Source organism: Schistocerca serialis, chromosome 4 (assembly GCF_023864345.2).
Source record: "Schistocerca serialis cubense isolate TAMUIC-IGC-003099 chromosome 4, iqSchSeri2.2, whole genome shotgun sequence".
NCBI classification, from domain to species: Eukaryota; Metazoa; Arthropoda; class Insecta; order Orthoptera; family Acrididae; genus Schistocerca; species Schistocerca serialis.
In genome coordinates this window covers 784,444,165-784,469,245 of record NC_064641.1, presented here as the reverse complement: position 1 = coordinate 784,469,245, position 25,081 = coordinate 784,444,165, and the positions used below count along the sequence as shown (strand labels likewise).

Genomic DNA, 25,081 nt, shown 5'->3' with positions numbered 1-25,081 from the left:
CGCGTGAGTTAGAATCCCTATCCAAACCATTACGACATCTGAGCGATTACGCTTTAAATTCATGTAGCTCTTCTGCGGGTACCAGATGCAATTTTCTCGCCATTTGTTTATCCTATTTTCCATCACAGAACGCTTTTGATACAGCCTACGCTATCGATTAATTAATACAGTGTACTCTTACAGAATTTCAGATCAAACATATGACTAGATCGAAACATGTACCTGGCAGGATTCAGTACGGCTTTCCGGACAAAACCTTGTCCTCAGGAGAGAACATAAAATTTGATTCGGCTCAGGAACATGTGATAGTACCTCTGGAACTCACAATCTTCACATATAACTAATCAACAACTGCAGTAACTCTTTAACATAGTTCCCAGATGATATTGTCATTTGTAAAAGGCTAATAAATAACAGTAATTTTGTGTGGCTCAATGGCCTGGTGCGAGTCTTTCAACTAGTCACTCGTAAGAAATTTTAACACTTTAAATATTTCAGTAGATGGTACTCTAAGAAATTGTTTCCAAATCAGGTTGTAGAAACATTGTTTGCTAATTACAATATGAATCTTCCAGATGGCTATATCCTAAAATGGAATCAATACCTTGACATACCGTCAGAGGACGCTAAAGTCACGTGATGCCACTGACTGCGACTTTAAGTTGGCGCGTTTTTTTAAACAGCCACACTCACCTTCACGCCCCAAACTGTCAATCTACAGACACATTAAGTGTAGTGCGGAAGACTGCACTGAGGAAAATATATCGATACAGCATGATGCTACTAAGCAATATTAGTTACCAGTGACTTATGTGATTGTATCAGCATTCAAGACTATATGTTACTATCAAGAACATTGCTCTTATTGTACAGAACTCTGTAAAAGGACCTACAGTACTTCAAGTTACACGTATCTTAATTATTAAGTATACATATTGTAAATAACCTCATTAATGTGTTATCCTTTTGTAGATGTCTGTCTGTCTGTCTTTATTGGCCACCTCAACTATCGACACGTCACTAAGGATGACATGGGCCACAAAACGGGAAATTCACTGACGTAAGCGAATTGGGCAAAGGACAGATCGTTATTGTCCGGCGCTGCAAACGGGTATTACGGACCCTCCGAAATTGGTAGGTTGTAAGCATGCTACTGTTGTGAGCGCCTACGAGTAGGCGACAAGGTATCAGAAATTCACGCCACATCTCAGAATATGGGGGTCGGAAGTCTGCCCGGTCTGTGAAGCAGGACAAGCGGCGGTCTGTGACAGACGCGACGCTAGAGTACAACACTGGTGCAGACACAAGTGTTCCGAAGAGCTACGTTCAGCGCACATTGTTGAAAATTGAGCTCCACGGCAGAAGACCCTACGTGCTCCCGTGTGGACACAATGGCATCATCAACTAAAATTTTTTTCAATGCGCGTGGGATCATCGAGATTGGATCTTGGTTCAATGGAAAATTGTCGCCTGGTCAGATGAGTCATGTTCCTTGTTACACTAGATAGTTGATCACGTCCATATATACCATCATCTAGGTGAATAGCTGCTAGAAACATGCACCGCCCAAAGATGAGTGAAACATATACTAGCGACAGCGACAACGAGAAACAGCTGAAACCGTAAAAACTAAGCAAACCTCCCCGATGGAATCCCATATTGTATACTAAATTTGCAGCTGAGTTATTCCCTCTTTTAACCATTAGGTACTACAGATCCCTAGAACAAAAAACTGTGAACATGTCACACCTCTGTACAAGAGGAGCAACAGAAATGATCCACAGAACCATCGTCCAATATTTTCGACAACCTTTTGTTGCAAAATCTTAGAATAAACTCTAAAATCAAATGTAATAAGATACATCGAAAAGAATGACTTCCTACATGTCAAACAGCATGGATTCCGAACACATCGACCGTGTGAGGCCCAACTCGTATTTCTCTCAAATTACATCCTGGATGCCACGGTTGGAGGCAGTCAGGCAGATGCAGTATTTCTTGACTTCCGAAAAGCATTTGATTCAGTACCACACCTAAGCTTATTATCAAAAATACAATCGGATTGGGTATCAAACGAATTCTGTGACTGACTTGAGGATTTCTTTAGAAGGTGGATGCAGCATGTCATCTTAGACGGAGAACCATCGACAGATGTAGAAATAACAGTAGATGTGCCCTAGGAAAGTGTGTTGGACCCTTGCTATACACGTTGTGTATTAATGATTTGCAGACGCTATCAACCGTAGCTTTAGACTTTTTGCAAATGATACATTTATATATAATGAACTACTGTCTAAAAAGAGCTGCACATATATTAAATCATATCTTAGTAGATTTCAGAACGTTGCAGAAGTTGGCAACTTCCTTGCATTAAACGTTCAGAAATGTAAAATTTTGCACATCACAAAATAACTACAAAATGAGCGAGAAACAGTTGGAATCAGTCAAGTCATTCAAATATGTGGGTGTAACACCCAAGTGGAACGATCAGATAGACTCACCTTGTCAGTCGAAGTTAAGACAGGTGGCAGACTTCAATTCTTTGGTAGAGTACTAGAAATGCAATCGGTCTAGAAAGGCGACTGCGTACAAAACACTCGTGCGATCCGACTAGAATAATACTCAAGTGTGTGAGATCTGTACCAGATGGGAGTAGCACGGGATAGCTTACAGATACAGAGAAAAGCTGTACGAAACGTCACAAGTTTGTTTGACTCGTGAAAGAACATCACAGAGATGCTGAAAGAACTGAGCTGGTAAATGTTTGAAGACAGACGCAATCCACTCCCCGCATTTGCTTCATGGCCAGTTCTAGTAATTGCTTTATGTGACGTTAGTTGTTCTCCTGGGGTGGGGGAGTAGGCGGATGGGTGACCGTTTCTAGTGTTCTTGTGTACAGAGGACTCCTGAGCAATCCAGAACGAGTTTACAAGTTTCTCGCTGCAGCGCAGTTCGAGGAACCTACAGCCGCCCTCTTGGCACAGCTGACGAAGAGTATAGTTTAGGCCCTCCATTCGGCTCCAGACCAGAAGGCCCCGATCAGTTCTCGGAGTTCTTATCGACAGCTACACTGAGCCCCGAGGAGTGAGGCTAGCTGTCTTGACTACTACCTTTAGTCTCCAGAAAGAAGCGAGAGTGGTGTCAGATATCAGGCGACAAACGCAGTTGGTGCCGACGTGAGCAACCAATTGCAGCTGAATGTAAGGTGATCTCTCAATTGCTCCCGCGAAGGCCGCTTGCCCCTGGTGGATATTTCCTCCCAGAGTACACACCAAGTGGAAATTTGGTTCTTTAAGGGCGGGTCATCATGAGTACAACATTCGAACTACTTCCAACAACTAGTCCTTTCACCGAGCGAGGTGGCGCAGTGGTTAGCACACTGGAGGACGACGGTTCAATCCCGCGTCCGGCCATCCTGATTTCCCTAGATCACTCCAGGCAAATGCCGGGATGGTTCCTTTGAAAGGGCACGGCCGACTTCCTTTCCCATCCTTCCCTAATCCGATCTTGTGCTCCGTCTCTAATGACCTCGTTGTCGACGGGACGTTAAACACCAATATCCTCCTCCTCCTAGTCCTTTCGTTCCAAGGACCGCTGTATCTGCCTCATTATAAGAGGAAGGCAGTGCCTCAGTCCCATTCCTTAGAAGTGTGGGGCTAGCCTTTCGCACATTTGCCATATAAATAAAGACTTCTCCGCTCAGCAGCTGCGACCCAGTAGTCAACAATGGGTGACAGCTTGGGATGGATAGTCACGTCAGCAACCGGTCTTGCAGGTAAGCTTCGCGGCATGTCTACAAGACCGCCCTTCCATTCCGCCGTCATCATCATCTTGAATAGTTTCCAGGCCCAAGCTGGGTCTATCTGGAACATAAGCCTCACCATATCGTCCTTTTTCCACAGTCTTTTTATATTCATTCTTATCTAGTCCTCGAAGGTTTTTTCAACACATTCCTCCTCACGTTTCAGCCGTCTATCCCTTGGTCTTCTCACGTTTCAGCCGTCCATCCCATGGTCTTCCTCTGCTTCGTATCTCCATTTCCTGTATCTTCTTGGGAATTCTATTGTTTTCCATTCTCTTTAAGTGCCCATACCATCTTACACTTGATGTTTCCATCATGCTCTGCAAGGGTTCCCCTTTCATTAATTCCCTTACCCTTCATTCCTCACTTTGACTCTCCTTCTTACTCCCACCTACTTCTGAGGAACTTCATTTCATTTGTCTGTAATCTGCAATTGTTTGCTCACGTCGGCGCCAACTGAATTTGTCGCTTGGTATCTGACACCACTCTAGCGTCTTGTTGCAGATTAATGGGAGTTTACAGCTAGCCTCACTCCGTGGGGCTCAGTGTAGCTGTCGATAAGAACTCCGAGAACTGATCGGGGCCTTCTGGTCTGGAGCCGAATGGAGGGCCTAAACTATACTCTTCGTCAGCTGTGGAAAGAGGGCAGCTGTGAGTTCTTCGAACTGCGCTGCAGCGAGAGACTTGCAAACTCGTTCTGGATTGCTCAGGAGTGCTCTGTACACAAGAACACTAGAAACGGTCATTTTTGTGGTTATCAAACTATAGTGCCCTCCACCCCCTCCCCCACCCCAGGAGAAAAACTAACTTGACATAAAGCAATTATTAGAACTGGCCATGAAGCAAATGCGGGGACTGGTTTGCGTCTGTCTTCAAGTATCTTTTTCTTCATTACCCATAGTTCAGACACATAGGTCAGCAATGCGATTGTAGTAACTTCCTAATGTTACTTCTTTGCTTTTTGTGGGACATCTTTGTTCCAAAGCAGGCTGTTAACAATTCGCAGGAATTCTTCTGCCTGTCTGTCACGCTCACTGATTTCTTTCTCATTGCTTCCATTTTCCTCTATCACATTTCCCAAGTACTAGACACTTTCCACCTCCTTCAACTGTTCACCTACAACCCTTATTCCACTAGTTGGTTTATCTTTCTTTCTAATAGTAATGAGGATCTCAGATTTGTTTACGTTAAATTTCATGTCATACTGTCTCACAGTTTCTTCACAAACACGCAGCTGTTCCTGAATCTCTGTTTCCTCAGATCATTAAGTCATATGCGAACACCATTGCTTTCGTCTTGTCTTCTCCAGTTTTTTTCTGCCACCTTACTCATTATTCATCAGAGACGACAATAAAGTGGAGAGGAGACAATGCACTGCCCTGTTCAAAGAGATTTTGGAATTGCAGCCGGTCATCGTAAACTACAGTCCATTATATTTCAACTGTACACCTGCCAGTCATCTTCAGGTGAGTCATCGAGCACTGACGAAGACGCTTTTTTTTTTCTTTATTGTGATTTCATTCCCCAGACCCATAGCCCCATATGCGCAGCCGCTCTTCAGCCGAACGACAGTTCTAATAAAAAGATGAAGAGACACACATAAAAAGCGATAAAAAAGGGGGACATAAGAATATAATAAGAGGACGCATGCACGGCAATACTATCAGCACGTTATATAAGGTGGAGCGGAGAGCGTCTTCGTCAATCATCGATGGCTGACCTGTAGGTGACCGGCAGGTGTCCAGTTGAAATATCGTGAAGTTCACGACCAGCAGCAATCCCGAAATCTCTTCGTATATTTAATTCACCGGGAAAATTTTAAATTTCACACTGCACTGCTCTGCTTCACAACACTTGTTTGCTGGAACCAATCCGTCTTTTCATTTCCCACTCTCTAAAACTCAGAATTACACAGTACATCTCCTCCACTCTGCTTGCTCTCTCTTTTTCCGCTCCTTTCTTTCCTATTACCTCCCAGACCATTATTCTACAGAGGCTATCAAATGTCTGTTCTATATCGAGAAAGACCATGACAAGGTCTTCCCCAAATTCATAGTGGCGCTCGCTGCAAATATGAGGTCTCCAAGATCTGAGACTATGCTGTTCCTCTCTGTTTTTCTCGGACCTTGTTCAGATTCTATGCTCGACGATCTTTTCATATACCTTGGCACAATAAGATATAGTGTGATTCTCCTGTAGGTTCGACAATCCTTCCTGTTCTCTTTCTTGAATATAGGGACAATTAGTGCCCTCTTCCAATCTTCTTCTCAATCCACAACACGGTCATCAGACGATTAACCCACTGTTTTTCAACCTCTTTGCTGCCATTTCGACGCTTAATTCGTTCATACCTCGTGCCGTTCATCTTGTCCAGCGCCATTTCCATTTCTTTCCATGTAAAGTCCTTTTCCCCTCAGAGTTTACTTCTGCCTGCTTTAGCCTATTATCCTCATTTCCAAATCCGTTCAGAGTTAGCACGTGCCCGAAGTATTCCTTCCACACTATCTTAAGAGTCTCTTTATTATCAATCTCCTTCCCAAATTTGTCCATCATTGTTGCACCCTTACTTTTGACGGTTCCAAATAGTTCTTTCTAATCTTACTTCCTCCGCTATCTTCCTCTATCATCCTTGACCCTTCTTCATCGGCGAAATTCGCAGCGGCAACAAGAAGACTGTTGACAGTTTACCAGCGCAACTTACAGCACTTCGAAAACAACTGTCACCTTCTACATCACGATCCAGCAACAGCCACAATCCGTAGCCATATCTTTTTCATATACATTTACATCTATACTCCGCAAGCTGGCGGTCTGTGGCGGGAGGAACTTTGCGTACCACTAGCATTCTCCTCTTTCCTGTTTAAAATCGCGAATGTTCTCGAGCAGAACTGTTGTTGTTAACCGTTCATATGAGCTCTAATCTCCGTCCTTTCACTTCAATCGTACTTTCGCGAGATATACTACGTGAGAGGAAGCAGTATACTGGCTGATCTTTCACGGAAAGTGCGCTTCTCGCAATTTAACAGTAAAACCACTTCTTGGTGCAGAAGACATCCCTTGCAGCGTCTGCCACTTGAGTTGGCTGAGCATCTCAGTGCCGCTTTCGTGTTTGCTAAATGAACCTGTGACGAAACGCGCTACTTATGTTTGGATCTTCACTATTTCCTCTATGAATCCTATGGTGTACGAATTTCAGGCTGACGAGCGATTTAAAATATTCCTCGAACGTGTGTTTCGTAAGCTACTTTCTTTGTGAGTGGACTACACTTCCTGAGGATTCTTACAATGAATCTCTAGCATCAGTCTTACTTGTGATTAGTTCTATATGGGCGCTTCACTTTAAGTTCCTCAGTACGCATACTTCTAGATAGTTTTGTGGCTGTGACTGTTTCTAGTGATTATTCTACAATCGTATTATCATGAGTAATACGATACATATGTTTGTGTTGTGGGTCACTTGTCAATCTCTGTACCATGCGTGGGTCGTCTGCAGAGATTTTTGCATTTCGGTACAATTTTCTAGCGTTTCGACTTTTCCGTATACAACAGCATTATCCGCGAAAAGCCTCCCAGAACTTCTGACATTGCCCACTAGGTCATGTTGTGAAAAGTAGTGGTCCTCTAACATTGCCTTGGTGTATGTCCGAGGCTACTTTTACGTCTGAAGATGTCTCTCCTCCAAGAATGGCAGGTACTGTTTGCTAGAAACGCTTCAATGCAATCGCACAGCTGGTCTGATATTCCGTAGGCACATATTCTGTTCATCAGGTAGCAATGTGGAAGAGTATCGGATGCCTTCCGGAAGTCAAGGAACACAGCGTCGACCGGCCACCAGTGTCTACTGCTTTCGGCATGGACGACCGGGGCGAGCTACGTTTCACACGATCGGTATTTTCATAACTCATGTTGATTCCTACAAGGGAGATATTCGTTCTCCAGAGATGTCATATTATGCGAGCATAAAACACATTCTAAAATTCTACAACAGAATGACGTCAGAAACAAAGGCCTAGAGTTCTCTGAATCTGTTTACCGACCCCAGTGGAACTGGTTCATACAAAGCCATAAAGAGTAAAAAGAAAGTAAGTCATACACTGGTCAGCACTCCCGATTTAACATAAATACATAAGAAAATTAATTTAAGCACAAAGCGTGAATTTTAATTTGCGGTTGCTGCAAGCGTCTCATTACTCGCGGCATTCAATCTACCGATTCCCGTAAGATTTTTGAGCAATGTGAGTGCATCCGCACTGAAGAAGATCATTGGCCGGTAAGCCTTATTTGTATGAAGATGGTATCTGTTCTTTCGGACAGTAAGTTGGAAATGTGGGTCTCACAGGGAGTGTACCAGAGATAGGTCCCTGCAGTCGCTCTATCCTTTGTGTCGTCGATGGCTCCGCGCCGGCACGGTAGCTCAGCGTGTTCGGTCAGAGGGTTAGCTGCCCTCTGTAACAAAAAAACTGAGTTAATGGATCAACAACGAACTGAAACGGGTGTGTTTCGACGTCCGCCCAGAGTAGATACAACGAACGAAAACGAACAAAATGAGATTAAAAATAACAATAATAAAAAAGAGCCATTTGAACCATAAAAAAAAGATGGCTCAGTCGGATAGAGCGTCGCCATGCAAGCAGGAGACCACGGGTTCGAGTCTCGGTCGGAGCACACATTTTCAACTGTCCCCGTTGATGTTTATCAACGCCTGTAAGCAGCTAATGGTCTGGATTTCATTGTAATTTCATTATCTCTGTTGTGTCGCTACTCAAGACAACTGTGAATGTACGAGGGCGTGCTCAAAAGTAACGCCTCCGTATTTTTTTATTCTGTTCTAAATATCGGTTGAGGTTTTACATGTCATTTTACTCGGTCGACTTCTGCGCTTCGCTGACGCAAGTTGCAACCCTTTGCCGCCAGAGGGATCCGAAATGTAACGTTTACCATAACAATGTGTAATGAAAGTACGTCGGCGCGTGACAAACAGCGTGGTACACCCCCACAAAACGGGAAGTACAAATTCGAAGAATTCGTCCATACATGGACCACCCTCTCCTTCATCATGACAATGTCTGACAACACACGAGCGCCGCGACATCTGCAAGAATCCAAAGCCTGGCGTTCACTGTCATCGATTATCCTCTATACAGTCCCTACTTGGCCCTATCCGATTTTCATGTGTCCAAAACTTAAAAAACATCTTCGAGGACTTCACTTTGACAGTGATAAAGCGATGCAAACAGATGTGATGTTGTGGCTCCATAAACAAAGTCAAACATTCTACAGTGACGGTATCAACAAACTGTTCTGTCGTTGGGGGAAATCTGTTCGTCGCAAGGGTAACTATGTTCGGAAATAAATATGTGGACATGAAGAATAATGGTGTATAATATTAACACCGTTCGTTTTATTTGAAAAGCTTTGAGTGTTCGCATAAAAAATTCGGAGGGCATTATTTTCAGCGCGCGATCGTAGGTAATCATAACTTGTATATACTACGATGGTATCTGTTCCTTCGGACAGATACCATCGGTGACCATGCAGCTGATTAGAATGAAATTACAATGAAATGAACATCCGTAGCTGCTTACAGGCGTTGACATACGTCAACGGGGACAGATGAAAATGTGTGCCCCGACCGGGACTCGAACCCGGGATCTCCTGCTTACATGGCAGACGCTCTATCCATCTCTTTTTTTTTTTTTTTTTGTTGAATCTCATTTTGTTCACTTTTGCTCGTTGCATCTGCTCGTGGCGGACGTCGTAAGACATCCGTTTAAGTTCGTTGTCGATCCGTTAACTCAGTTTTTTTTATTACAGAGGGCAGCTAACCCTCTGACCGAACACGCTGAGCTACCGTGCCGGCATCCATCTGAGCCACCGAGGACACAGAGGATAGCGCGACTGCAGGGATTTATCTCTGGCACGCCTCCCGCAAACCCACATTCTCAACGTATTGTCCCGCACTACATTCTTAGTGCCCCCGCCCATTATACTCATTACTCGCGGCGCGTTGCCGATTCCCGTAAGAGTTCGGACACTGTGCATTCACACTGAAGAAGAAGACGGTCAAGTGGCCGGTGAGCCCTAACTATATATATACTAAGATGGTAAGGCTCACTGGCCACTTGACCGTCTTCTTCAATGCGAATGCACAAACAGTGTCCGAACTCTTACGAGAATCGGCAACGCGCCGCGAGTATAATGGGCGGGGGCACTACGAATGTAGTGCGGGAGAATACGTTGAGAATGTGTGTTTCGCGGGAGGCGTGCCGGAGATAAATCCCTGCAGTCGCGCTATCCTCTGTGTCCTCGGTGGCTCAGATGGATAGAGCGTCTGCCATATAAGCAGGAGATCCCGGGTTCGAGTCCCGGTCGGGGCACACATTTTCAGCTGTCCCCGTTGACGTATGTCAACGCCTGTAAGCAGCTAAGGGTGTTCATTTCATTGTAATTTCAATCATAACTTGATCGTGGTACAGCAATTAATACTCGAACACTACTGCCGAAAAAGTTAAGCACCCAGTCGACATTGTCAGATGTCATTGTAAATTCGTTCACTAACCCACTGTCAGCATATATGTAAATGATTCGAGTTGCAATTCTCTGTGGCTGGTAATACGACCACCAGACAGCACTACTGTTGTCCGCATTTAGTATAAATAGGCCTGATAGGATATGTAAGGCGCGTAAACAGTGACAGATATTGAGTGATTATTGTGAAGGACACGGAGATAATGCGTGCGCGGGTGAGACAGCGTTATCAACATCTGACAGAGTTTGGAAAGGGCCTCATTGTGGTTTCCATTTGGCCGGCTCGTCAAATCTGGCAACATACAGGTTCGTGGAGTCTTCGGATACGACATTGTGCCGATGTTGGACTGCGTTGGGATCTGAGGGCGGGCACACACGTCGTCAAGCTCCGACCCGACCACTCCTGGCCACCACCGTCCCATGCGTCGTCTGCAGTTAACAGCACAGGGTGTGTGTCCGTTTGGATCTTACGGGCGTCAACGGCGAGTCATCAGTACCCTTACACTCATTACAACAAACGAAAGTTGAGGTAAACTCTAAAATTGTTGCACAGTCATGCATTCGAAACGACCACACAATCACTCTATCTCACATGCGCTAGAACAGCTAAGAAAGAGGGAAAGTAGATATGCATGAAATTAAAAGACAGAGAAAACAAAATATACATGAGCTAAAAGAAAAGCGTAGGAAACTGTGACTGGCTGACCACTTAGAAAAACTTGGGTTCACTCATTAAAACCATCTCCCTAAAATCTTTGGAAAGATGTTGGACAGTGCACAAAACTTCAAAACTCGAACCACATTCGTTTGAACGTTAGTACAAATAGAGAGAAGATCCGTCGGCAAATCTTCCGCGGCCCCTGGTCGGAAAATAGCACACTAATAAAATGTGACGCACAGTGATCTGCACGCCAGAAGCATCACACTTTTAAGGGTCCTCTCGCCGAAGTAAGAAGCCATGCGTCACAGGGCTGTGGCCAATGCGAAGACGAGTAAGTAGGACCTCGTCCCGAAGACTTGACTGGAAGGAGGTAGACCACGGCTGAGTTGTTGGCTTCACTACACGGAGCTTACTGTAGGTCACTTCCACCCACTCGTTTCTCATTGACGTATGACTCTGTACTTCAACAGCGAGGTCGTAGCATGCAGGGGGATGGTACACTGAAATAACTAAGGATCATTAGACGACTCATTGGCAGCTAGATTCGCCCTTTAGTTCCCTGCAATACCCATGTGCCCTGGCACCCAGCAGAATGACACCTCCTTCCCCAGACGTTGCAGTTGCAGGAGAGCGTACTGGATATTATGGAGCACTTTATCTGCTGGGTACAAACTTTGGAGGGAGTGTAGGACGCTCAGAGAATCGGAACAGACAAGAAACTGGAGGAACACCTCATTTGCTCCATTGACCGCAAGATCAGACATATACTGAAGAGCCAAAGAAACTGGCACACCTTCCTAATATCGTGTAGCACCCCCGCGAGCACGCAAAAGTGCCATGGACTCGACTAATGTCTGACATAGTGCTGGAGGGAATTGACACCATGAATCCTGCAGGGCTGTCCATAAATCCGTTGAGTACCAGGGGGCGGAGATCTCTTCTGAACAGCACGTTTCAAGGCATCCCAGATATGCTCAGTAATGTTCATGTCTGGGAGTTTTGTGGCCATCGGAAGTGCTTAAACTCAGAAGAGTGTTCCTGGAGACACTCTGTAGCAATTCTGCATGTGTGGGGTGTCGCATTGCTGGAATTGCCCGTCAGAATGCACAATGGGCATGAATGGATACAGGTGATCAGACAGCATGCTTACGTACATGTCACCTGTCAATCTAGACGTATCAAGAGCCCCATATCACTCCAACTGCACACGCCCCGCAGCATTACAGAGCATCCACCATCTTGAACGGTCCCCTGCTGACATGAAGGGTCCTTGGATTCATGAGGTTGTCTCCATACTCGTACAAGTCCATCCGCTCGATACAATTTGAAACGAGTCTCGTCCGAACAGGCAACATGCTCCCAGACATCAACACTCCAACGTCGGTGTTGACAGACCCAGGCGAGGCATAAAGCTTTGTGTCGTGCAGTCCTCAAGGTACACGTTTGGGCCTTCGATTCAGAAAGCCCATATCGATGATGTTTCGTTGAATGGTTCGCACGCTGATACCTGTTGGTGGCCCAGCACTGAAGTCTGCAGCAATTTGCGGAGGAGTTGCACTTCTGTCATAGGCGTTGCTGACCGCAGCGCCGTATTCTGCCTGTTTACATATCTCCGTATTTGAATACGCATAGCTGTACGACTTTCTTTGGCGCTTCATTGTAATTCATCTACACCACAATTGCGTTTGGAGTGGTGCCGTGACCAGGAACGAGGAATGTTGATAGGCTGCGTTCAGCAATGGATCGCGGTTTTGCGTTACCCCAGACGACCATCATCGGCGAGTATGGCGCCGACCAGTGAAGAGGTCCCTTTCTGCAACTGTTATGGAGAGACACAGCGATATTACTCCTGGTATTTTGGCGTGATGATGAGTCATTGGGTAGGACTTCACGCCACAGGTGTTAGTGACGGTGGGATCTCTGACGACACAATGTTACTTCATGGACGTGCTGAGCCCTTATGTGTTACCTCCCGTGCGACATTATCGTGGAGCCATTTTTCAACAGGACAGTGCTCATCTATGCAGCATATGTGCCTCTCTGAACTGTCTGCTTGCTACTGAGATATTCCAGTGGCCAGTAAGATCCCCATATCTGTGCCTGGTAGAGTATGTGTGGATCTTGCTCCGAAGTCAACTCTATCCCTGTGGCAATATCGATGATACTAGGGGCCAGTTACAACAGCTGTGGTCCATTCTGCCTCAAGAGAGGAAATAACGGTTTTCTGACAGCCTTCTCACGCTTATCACTGCGTGCGTCCTGGCCAGAAGGGGTACAACGTCATTCTGATAAGTAGGTTCATAATGCCATGTTCTTTGTAAATTTCACTAGATTTTTTAATCACCAAAATAACATTACATACCACCTCAGCTTGTGAAGTTTCATTTTGTTTCCTCTTCCCTTTCTGGGGTCTTTATTTTATTTATCAAGTAGTATAGGTGGCATTAAAATATTGTTGTTCAGTATGTATGTGTGTGTGTGTGTGTGTGTGTGTGTGTGTGTGTGTGTGTGTGTGTCTTTATTTTGCTTGTTTAGAAACCGTCAGTGAAATCTCAGCTATTTGTGTAAACTTAGGCCTGGAAGTCTCAACTGAATGTATTGGTGTAGCCAGAAGCAGATAAAATAAAATCAATAATATCTGTTGCCGCATAAAATAGTATTTAGTCCTATAGTAAAACTGCCCATATCTCTTGCTAGCTGTAGAAGCTGTTGGTAGGTGGCAACACAGAGCTCGGAGTGTCGATTTGTTACGGTAGAGACTTTAACGTGTTGCTATTGGGGTAGAAGATATAGTTTCTCTTTCCCCGTTGCCTAAAAATAATTTTTTGTTACATTATGAAAAGCTTTTTGGAAGTCTACAAATGTCATGCGAAACTCTGTGTTATACATTTTACATTTTTCCAGAAGTTGTTTCAAAGCAAAAATTGCATCTACATGCGAACTTCTGGCTTAAAAAGCACTTTTTCTTCCATGCATAAGCTCTTTGTTTAAACCTTCAATTTACTGTTACAAAGTGCTGGACACAGATTGCAGCAAGTACTGAAGGACGAGTGCCAAGTTGTCATTTTTCATCGTTTTCTAATAGTGATCTCAGTGCTTGCTGTGACAGGTGGGAATTGTATAGGGAAAACTCGTGGAATTGGTAGCCTTGCGGTGGAGTGACGGACCAGAGCTCGATAGTAATCGCTCCTGGCCGTCAACCGCCTACTGCGATGTACACAAAACAGCTGCGATCGATTGAGCCGCCCCACAGCAATGACGTCCTGTGCTACAGCTGCCAGAACACATTCCAGCTGTCAACTGACCCGGTAATTTTCAATTCTGTTAGTGTCACGAAGCCTGACTCACATGGACGGCAAAGCTGAGAAGTACACCGTACTTACGTATTTCAGCACTGTCGCAGAAATTAGCACCCATCACACACGAGAATTCACAGTAAATCCAGGAAGTTTTTTAACATTTCGAGTGTGTGTCTAAAGCGGGGCGTAAAGAAACCAAAATCTTATAGATAATTTTTGTTTTTACGGTATGAAACTCACACTTTTCTGGCCATATTGACAAAAAACAAAAATATAATATTATCAAATGTATTCGCAAATTGCGAATACGGCTCTTCACCTGCTATACAATTTACTAGCAGCAGACCAAAATTTATGCCAGACCGGGACTCGAACCCCGGATTTCCTAGTTTACGAGAGTGGTCGCCTTAACCGCCTTGGCTATTCTTGCGTGACTCACGGCCACACCCTGATTTCGAAATGTCCTACTGTCTACGACCCATTGTGCTTACTTACAAATCGTATGATTCCCGCAAAGGGAGAGACCTTGTTTTTGCTCGTCAGACTGCCTTGCTTTGACATGAAATACAGTAGGGCAATGTCTGTATTTTACAGAGTCGGTATAGTTCGATGCAATGTTCCTCCGGACATGCACGCATGTCCGAAGCAACTTTACATTGAACTGTACAGACTCTGTAAAAAACAGACACTGCCCGACTGTAAAAATACACTCATGCTCATAAATTAAGGATAATGCTCATACCTGGTGAAACAACGCTCAGGTGGGCGGTTTGCGGGTTCCAATCACCTCGGGGTATGGCCATGCGGTCCATTTGACCTGCGGTCGTCGCACGGTGGCGCTGGCAGCATTCCACATAGGCAGAGGTGTGTTGGTGCATGTCAGAGTACGGTGCAGCGAGTGTGGAGACGTTTTCAGACATGCTAACGGTGGTTGTGTGTTGAAAATGGCTCAAAGAACACACATTGATGACGTTATCTCGGATAGAATACTAGGGCGACTGGAGGCTGGTCAAACACAGCAGGTCGTAGCCCGGGCTCTCCGTGTGCCTCAAAGTGTGATCTCAAGATTATGGCAACGATTCCAGCAGACAGGAAACGTGTCTAGGCGCTACAGTACGGGACATCCACAGTGTACAACATCACAAGAAGACCGATATCTCACCATCAGTGCCCGTAGACGGCCACGGAGTACCGCAGGTAGCCTTGCTAGGGACCTTACTGCAGCCACTGGAACAGTTGTCTCCAGACACACAGTCTGCAGACGACTGAACAGACATGGTTTATTTGCCCGGAGACGTGCAAGGAGCATTCCACTGACCCCTGGTCACAGGAGAGCCCGTAAAGCCTGGTGTCAAGAACACAGTACATGGTCATTGGAACAGTGGTCCCAGGTTATGTTCACAGACGAGTCCAGGTATAGTCTGAACAGTGATTCTCGCTGGGTTTTCATCTGGCGTGAACCAGGAATCAGATACCAACCCCTTAATGTCCTTGAAAAAAAAAGTGTGTGTGAAATCTTATAGGACTTAACTGCTAAGGTCATCAGTCCCTAAGCTTACATACTACTTAACCTACATTATCCTAAGGACAAACACTCACACTCATGCCCGAGGGAGGACTCGAACCTCCGCCGGGATCAGCCGCACAGTCCATGACTGCAGCGCCCCAGACCGCTCGGCTAATCCCGCGCGGCAATGTCCTTGAAAGGGACTTGTATGGAGGTCGTGGTTTGATGGTGTGGGGTGCACATACACCCCTGCATGTCTTTGACAGAGGAACTGTAAAAGGTCGGGTGTATCGGGACGTCATTTTGCACCAGTATGTCCGCCTCTTCAGGGGTGCAGAAGGTCCCACCTTCCTCTTGATGGGTGATAACGCACGGCCCCACCGAGCTGCCATCGTGGACTAGTACCTTGAAACAGAAGATATCAGGCGAATGGAGTGGCCTGCCTGTTCTCCAGAACTAAACCCCATCAAGCACGTCTGGGATGCTCGCTTTCGATGTATCGCTGCACGTCTTCAAACCCCTACAACACTTCAGGAGCCCCGACAGGCACTGGTGCAAGAATGGGAGGCTATAACCCAGCAGCTGCTCGACCACCTGATCCAGAGTATGCCAACCCGTTGTGCGGCCTGTGTACCTGTGCACTGTGATCATATCCTATATTGATGTCGGGGTACATGCGCAGGAAACAGTGGCGTTTTGTAGCACATGTGTTTCGTGACTGTTTTCTCAACTTATCACCAATGCTGTGGACTTACAGATCTGTGTCGTGTGTGTTCCCTATGTGCCTATGCTAGTAGCGTCAGTTTTGTGTAATGCCATGTTGTGTGGCACCACATTCTGCAATTATCCTTAATTTATGAGCATGAGTGTATAATACACACTGCCTGACAAAAAACTGGGGCACCCAGAACGGTAGTAGGAAACGCTGTCAGACTTCACGGATTGAGAGGGTATGTGATGTTAATTCAATGATTACAATATCGAGTCAAATTTACTAAGAATTGGCAGTATGAGGCCACTTATCAGTATCACAGTGCACTACCTCTGGTCTGGATACGTACACTGATTCCTTTGGGAAGGGTGCCACAAAGCTGTTACGTCCTCTCCTAAGGCAAACTGGCCCACAGTAGTTGTAACTGGTCCTTAATATCCTGGATAGTGGGTCTGGGGGAATGCTGATCTCGCACATGTTCTATCGTGAACAGATCTGGGAATCTTGCTCACAGAGATATTGTTTATAGAGACATGTGTCATGTGGAGGAGCATTGTCCTGCTGAAAAATGACAGACCAACGCTGTCGCATGAGAGATAACAAACAAGGACGCAGAATGTCTTGTCCTAAAATTACTTTGAGAACCAACTCGTGAGCAAAATGTCTTAGACCTCCTGGCAACAAACAGACTTGAACTTATCGAATTACTTAACGCAGAGGAAGGCATCTTTTGTGTTAGCAGAAGAGCCATCACCGTGTTACGAGTGGAGGCCGAAATGCACGCGTTTTAGCTCACGCAGGCTGGCGTGAGGAGGGAACAACGATACTGACGTGTGGTCTGGAACATGACAAGGAATGAGAATTCAGAAAACGGACGTAATTAGTTTGATACTTGACTTTAATCCATTAATGATGAACATCGCTCTTGACGGTACATGATTCACAATATTATCTGTTCAGAATACATTCTTGAAGATAGTAATTATAGTAGCTAAATATGGCGCCTTGCTAGCTCGTAGCAAATGACGTAGCTGAAGGCTATGCCAAACTGTCGTCTCTGCAAATGAGAGCGTATGCAGACAGTGAACCATCTCTAGCAAAGTCGGCTGTACAACTGGGGCGAGTGCTAGGGAGTCTCTCTAGACTAGACCTGCCGTGTGGCGGCGCCCGGCCTGCAATCACTGATAGTGGCGACACGCGGGTCCGACGTATACTAACGGACCGCGGCCGATTTAAAGGCTACCACCCAGCAAGTGTGGTGTCTGGCGGTGACACCACAGTATTAGTGCTCATTAGGCTATGATAGCATCTATAACAACAAGTCTGACATATAATGTTAAGAAAGGTAGGAAGATATTTTTGCTCAGCAAGAGTGACAGGATACAAATTTCAGAGTATCTGGGCAGTGAACATCAAATATTCGGCGATCAGGACGAAGATGTGGAAAACAAATAGAAAAAATTCAAAGCAATCGTGCAATATGTCCTCGACTAGTATGTTCCTTGTAAGGTCTTAAGGGATGGGAAAGACCCACCATGGTTTAACAGCCGTGTTAGAAAATTTTTACGTAAACAAAGAGAACTTCATCTAAGATTCAAGAGAAGCAGAAACCTAGCTGACAAACAAAAGCTGAACGAAGCAAAAATGAGCGTAAGGGGAGCAATGAGAGAAGCGTTCAATGACTTTGAGAGTATAACTTTGTCAACTGATCTGAGTAAAAACCCTACAAGGTTTTGGTCGTATGTAGAATCAGTAAGTGTGTCAAAATTATCTGTTCATTCACTCAGTGACCAAACTAGCACCGAAGGGGAAGATAACAGAGAGAAAGTCGGAATACTGAATTCGGTCTTCCGAAATTGTTTCACCGCGGAAGATCGTAACCTCCTTTCAATCGTCGTAGGAACGTCGAAATGGTAGACATTGAGATAACCGATCTCGGAATAGAAAAAGAACTACAATCGCTTAGTAGTGGAAAGGCGTCAGGATTAGATGAGATGCCTATAAGAATCTACGAAGAGTATGTGAAAGAACTTGCTCTCTTTCTAGCGATCATTTATCGTAGCTCGCTTGAGCAACGAAGGATACCTAGCGACAGAAAGAAATCGCAGGTCATTCCCGTTTTTAAGAAGGGCCATAGGACAGATGCACACAATTAGAGATCTATATCGTTGACGTCAATCTATTGCAGAATTATGGCACATGTTTTATGCTCAGGAATTACGACGTTTTTGGAGAAGGAAAAACTCGTCTATAAAAATCAACATGGATTCCGCAAACAGAGATCCTGCGAAACTCGGCTCGCTCTGTTCCTCCATGAGATTCTCAGCGCCGTAGACAATGACGCTCAGGTTTATGCAGTGTTGCTTGACTTCAGAAAGGCATTTGACGCCGTCCCGCACTGCCGTTTAGTGAAGAAAATACGAGCTTATCGAGCATGGAGCAGATTTGCGACTGGATTCAACACTTCCTTACAGACACAACACGTCGCTCTTAATGGAACAAAATCAACAAATGTGAAAGTAATTTCCGGAGTACCCAAAGGAAGTGTGATAGGACCGTTACTGTCTACAATACACACTGAAGAGCCAGAAAAACTGGTACACCTGCGTAATATCTTGTAGGGCCCTCGCGAGCACGCAGAAGTGTCGCAACACGACGCGGCATGGACTCGACTAATTTCTGAATTAGTGCTGGAGGGAACTGACTCCATAAATCTGTAGGGTTATCCATAAATCCGTAAGAGTACGACGGGGCGGAGATCTCTTCTGAACAGCACATTGCAAGGATTTCCAGATATGCTTAATAATGTTCACATCTGGGGAGTTTGGTAGCCAGCGTGTAAGTAGGCTGTTTAGGTTTTTATATTGGTAAAGCCACGTAGCGCTATGTATGAAAATCACTGGCTGTGCTGTGTGCAGTCTGTGGCTGGTTGGCATTGTTGTAATATTCGCAATTGTAGTGTTGGGCAGTTGGATGTTAACAGCGCGTAACGTTGCGCAGTTGGAGGTGAGCCGCCAGCAGTGGTGGATGTGAAGAGAGAGATGGCAGAGATTTGAGAGCGGATGATCTGGACGTGTGTCCATCAGAGACAGTAAATTTGTAAGACTGGATGTCATGAACTGATGTATATATTATGACTTTTGAACACTATTAAGGTAAATACATTGTTCTCTATCAAAATCTTTCATTTGCTAACTATGCCTATCAGTAGTTAGTGACTTCAGTAGTTAGAATCTTTTATTTAGCTGGCACTATTGGCGCTCGCTGTATTGCAGTAGTTCAAGTAACGAAGATTTTTGTGAGGTAAGTGATTCATGAAAGGTATAGGTTATTGTTAGTCAGGGCCATTCTTTTGTAGAGATTATTGAAAGTCAGATTGCGTTGCGCTAAAAATATTGTGTTTCAGTTTAGTGTTGATCAGAATAAGTAAAGAAAGAAATGTCTGGGTACGTTCAGTTATGCTCAGCAGTTTGAAAATCAAATAACGTAAGGGGCTTATCAGCACAATCATTCATAAATTTTTCTAAGGGGACGTTTTATATGTCGGCCCTTAGCCGAGGATACCTCACTGGAATCTTCTGATTTTTTCTTTTAGTTTGTGTAATTAGTGTAGTTTTTGTTTATTGCTAGCGCGTAATTGTAGAGAGAATCTCCTTTGTAGTTGTAGTTTCTCATTGTTGTACAGTAAAACAGCTGTGGCATACATGTAGATTTGCACCAAGTATTTCGCAGCTGCGCTTGCGATTAACTAGATATTATTTTCAATGCTATGTTAATGTGTTTTCTTATTTTTGCTCTTCAAATTGTGCTTTTCACGTTATCGTGGGAAATACGTGATAATTATGGCGTGTGAAAAACGTAACACTAGGGTCCAAAGTAAATTGAGAAATGATAGTGACGACGAGCGTAGCTTATCAGCACCACCGTTTAATGTATTAACAGACATTCAAAGTAGTAATTTGGTAATTGTGCATAGGGAAATGGACCAGGTGGCAAATAATGGTGTAGACAGTGAAACAATTAGTGAACAGGGAAACATTGTCCATCGATCGGTCGGCAACAGCTCGCCTCAGGAATCCGAAATGACAGGACAAAATTTTGCAAATACTGCAGATTCAGGTTTTGCGTCATTACCCGATTCTCAATCAAGTCAAGACACATTTTCTGCCTTTCAAAATGCGAATGTTGCCTGTTATGCACTGCCAACAAGCACAAAGGAACAAGTTCCAGACACTAATACATTGTTATTGCAATTCATGCAACGAATGGAACAAAATCAGGAACGAACACAGCAACAGCTACACAAGTTAGACACAATGGAACAAAATCTTGAAAAGTTAAACACAATTGAGCAAACGATTGAACAAACTCGTAAAGATTTAACTGCTGAGTTACTTAAAAACGAAGCGAAATGTCAAAAAGTCTGTAATGACGTAAAAACACAAATTTGTGAGCATTTTCAACCTATTTTTTCGCGTCAAGAAAATGCATTACAGAATCACGAAGCTGCCATAAAAGAGCTGCAAATTATTGTTCATGAAAATCACGACACCTTGCAAGCTAAAACTGACTCAGTTGCTTCTACCGATTCGGTTACGCAACTTGCAAAAACTCAAGGAAACGTAAAGGACATGGTAGATACGTTTTCAACACAAATGGACACTCTGAAACTTAGTCCAGGTAAACACACTGAGGAAATCAGTTAATTATCGGAGAAAGTAGCCGAACTTTCGGATCAGTTCACTAATTTATCTACAAAGGTAGATGATGATGATCTGAATGACACAAAACCCGTAGCCTTCACTGACACAGAAGAGTATGAACAAATCAGAAAATTCAAACAAAATCAAATCAATACACAGTACAAAAGAGGAATCCGGGAAGTACAAGATCAGTTGGCACAAGTAATACAAGAATTACATATTTCAGAGGACACTCGCGCTCCAATGCGGGGAGAGGGACATAGAAATACGGAACAGCCACAAAATAATAACACAGGGCACTTCGGAAATTACGAAAGAAATTGGCAAGGTACACCGAATTTTGAGATGGAACCGCCGAAACGAAGTAACAATGACCGATATGCGACTCGCCAACATGATGACTTTGACTCTAAGCTGTTCATTACTACACGTAAATTCAAAACATTTAAGAATTCCGGCAAAGACATTCATCCACAAGTGTGGCTTCATCAATTCTCTCATTGTTTTCCTCCCAACTGGTCATTGGAGCACAAGTTAGAACTTATGTGTGCCTAATTAGAGAATGAAACAGCTATAAGAATGCGATCGGTCATTCACGATTGTCAGAGTGAAGGAGAATTTTATCATGCCTTCCTCTCAGCATATTGGTCTCAAGCTAAACAAGACCGAGTGAAACATAGCATCATAATGATGAGATACTTCGAACAATCTGAATTTTCCAGTCTTGTGAAATATTTTGAAGACATGTTGCATAAGAATCAGTATCTGTCAAACCCATACAGCCCCTCAGAACTCATCCACATTTGCTTAATCAAATTGCTTGAACATTTACGACATATTATTTTGGCAGGACGTTGCAAAGACGACATTGAAGCTTTTCCGGGACTGTTACAAGAATTGGATATTGACACTGACAATCGCGGGACGCGAAAAGAGAAACACAACAATTACAGGTCACATCCGTCACAATTCCGCGATGACAGAAATAACTGGACGCGACAAGGCCATTCTTACAACGCAAATCGTGACCAAAACAGACACCGCCCGTATGACAACCGTTGGCAGAATAATAGTTACAGAGAAAGATCGTATTTCCGTAGTAATGAATATGACAGAGATAACCATAGAAACAGACAATATGGGAACGAAAATAATTATTATCAAGGGAGACAGAATAACTTCAGACGCATCGCGCAGTTACGATTCAGGGAGAAATTCTCCACCACGTGATCGACAAAAGAGAAACTATGGAATCTACCGACATGACGACAGACGATATAATCGTAACGACAGACCTGAATTTCATCAGAACTGGCGGGATTCAAACAGGGCAGGTCCCTCTCGGCAAGGTGAATTTGTAGAAGTTAGATCTCCAAGTCCCAATAACGACGCGCGCCAACAAAGAGACAGACAATGACTCGCACCATAGGCAGCCACATGCGCCGGCTGGCTCAGAGAAAAATAACATAGACGCTAACCTTGAGAAAAATTTTAGCATTCCTTACCGACGTAAACAACATGATAATTGCTTTGAAGTTGAAACTCTGCACACTAGAAACGGTAAAAGATTGCACCACATTTCACATGTAAAACCGTTTATTGAGAGATAATCTGCTTTTTACCTTAGCCTTTGCCTTAAAATTTTTCACTTCACGTTACTAGTACGCTTTGTCGCACTTAGAAACTGTTAACATGCAACAATGTTTTGAAGTTAACTATCCAGTCTAGAACCTAGGGAACCTATTTAAACAGTAATTACGAATGCATTGTTGTAGTGAACAGACGACACAGTGTTATTGTGTGTGTACATTACTGCTTGTTAGTTGCACGATTCCGTAACGACTATAAGGCTTACATACTTAGAACACATACCGGTACTGCTAATGAGATTTTAATGCAACATTTTGGTTTACTTGAAAATACATTCTGGATTTAAAGAACTTTCTGAGAGATACCAGATGACACAGTGGTTAGTTTATTTGACAGGCACACGATTATATCACGACGCTACTAATGTGTGACACAATTTACATTGTTGCTTTTGCGATGTATCTGTTTTATATCTGCACAGTTTTTCTGAATTCTTCTGGAAAGGAAAACATGTTTTAGTAGTAACTTTTGTGGTATAGCTACAATGAGACACCCTTTTTCGTAGCACAACAATACGTTACAGCATAGTACTTTCTTGATCACGGTACTGTACGTAGTAACTACGATATCTATACGCATGGCATTTCGCTTTAGTTTATTATGACGTAAGTACGTTGACTTCTACAGAATTTTGCTTACAGACGACGATAATTACGACACTTGGCACATTTTTTTACCCTAAAGTAATGACAGGGATTATCTTACAACAAGACGCACAGTTTAGCGCTGTTGTTGTTGTCTTCAGTCCTGAGACTGGTTTGATGCAGCTCTCCATGCTACTCTATCCTGTGCAAGCTTCTTCATCTCTCAGTACTTACTGCAACCTACATCCTTCTGAATCTGCTTAGTGTATTCATCTCTTGGTCTCCCTCTACGACTTTTACCCTCCACGCTGCCCTCCAGTGCTAAATTTGTGATCCCTTGATGCCTCAGAACATGTCCTACCAACCGGTCCCTTCTTCTTGTCAAGTTGTGCCACAAACTAGTTTAGCGCTACAGTACACGTATTTGAGTGATTAATTTTATACCTAAAACATTTATTTTTAAAGATTTTTGAATCGCAAAGATACAAAGGTTTTCCTTGATACATTTAATTCCATTGCTGCAATCTGTAACACCTGAGCGTATAATTACATTAATCCTCGGGGGGGGGGGGGGGGGTACGCGCCTACTTTCTGTACTAAGTGTGTAGCGAGCGCTAGGAGCCCTAGCTAACATGGTATTTGCTTATACAACTTTACACGTGGGTGCCATATTTCTCTAACACATAAATTACACAGCTATCTGATCATTTAACTGAGAGAGACAAACATTTTTTTTACTACATCAGTGACAGATGTTTACGTAATTACACAGTTGGATAACGTCACACTTATGAAATTGTATTTTGTCTGTACTTTGTGAAATGTTCATATTTTTTTGGAACCGTTGTGATACTATGAGAGCTTTGAATGATGTATTTGGTATGGGATCATGATTTTTAAAGTAGGTTTCAGGTAGATGACACTATTGAAATGAGCAGAGAATTTTTTTTAGGTTTTGAAGTTATTGCAGAAAGCTACGACGTTTTTGAGATTTGGCGGAGGTAGTGTGATGTTATTATTACGACAAAGATATGTATTATGCTGTTGAGATATGTTTATGATCAATAAGCTGATGCTATATGAGGAATTTGATTATGCTAGGTATTTATTATGATGAAATATTGAAGAAGTGTCAACGAATATGTATATGTGTAATAAGGTAAGGAATAATGAGTAGTGGTTATGGACTCTGGTTTGTGAGAAAGGATGTTGGAAGCCAAGAATCGTACTTTAAGAGTTATGACTTGTGTGTACATGTGTGAATGTATCACAACACTGCTATTCATAACATTTCGTTTCTACGCAATTCTACTGTAATTTTTCGATCTGTGAAATTTTTTTATATGAGACTGTCACTGTAGTGCAAACTGCTGTCGTAAATATTTCGGTAAGAAAGCTAAGTGACCTTGACGTAATGCATTGTGAGCTCCCTGCGATGTGCCAGTTGCCTGGAGAAAAAGCCATTAGGTAAAAAAAAAGAGGCCATTAAACTTGCTATTGACATTCCTTTGTAGAAAGCATCGCAAATATGACACGCTGTTACTTGGAAACATATGATTATACTGTGGAGCACGTAGTTTGTGCTACTTACTGAAATGCTTATGAATTGATGGGAAATATTCTTATATCTGCACA

At 43.7% G+C, this 25,081-nt stretch overlaps 1 protein-coding gene and 1 non-coding gene across 2 annotated transcripts in view; one reads left to right on the top strand and one right to left on the bottom strand.

Annotated features, from left to right (window-relative positions):
* LOC126473362 (uncharacterized protein PF3D7_1120000-like) overlaps window positions 1–25,081 on the bottom strand; it is a 282,557-nt gene that overhangs the window by 219,810 nt on the left and 37,666 nt on the right. The gene's annotated exons all lie outside the window — the stretch shown is intronic.
* Trnai-uau (transfer RNA isoleucine (anticodon UAU)) lies at window positions 10,106–10,179 on the top strand. The gene has a single exon. It is a non-coding gene; the product is annotated as a tRNA-Ile (tRNA).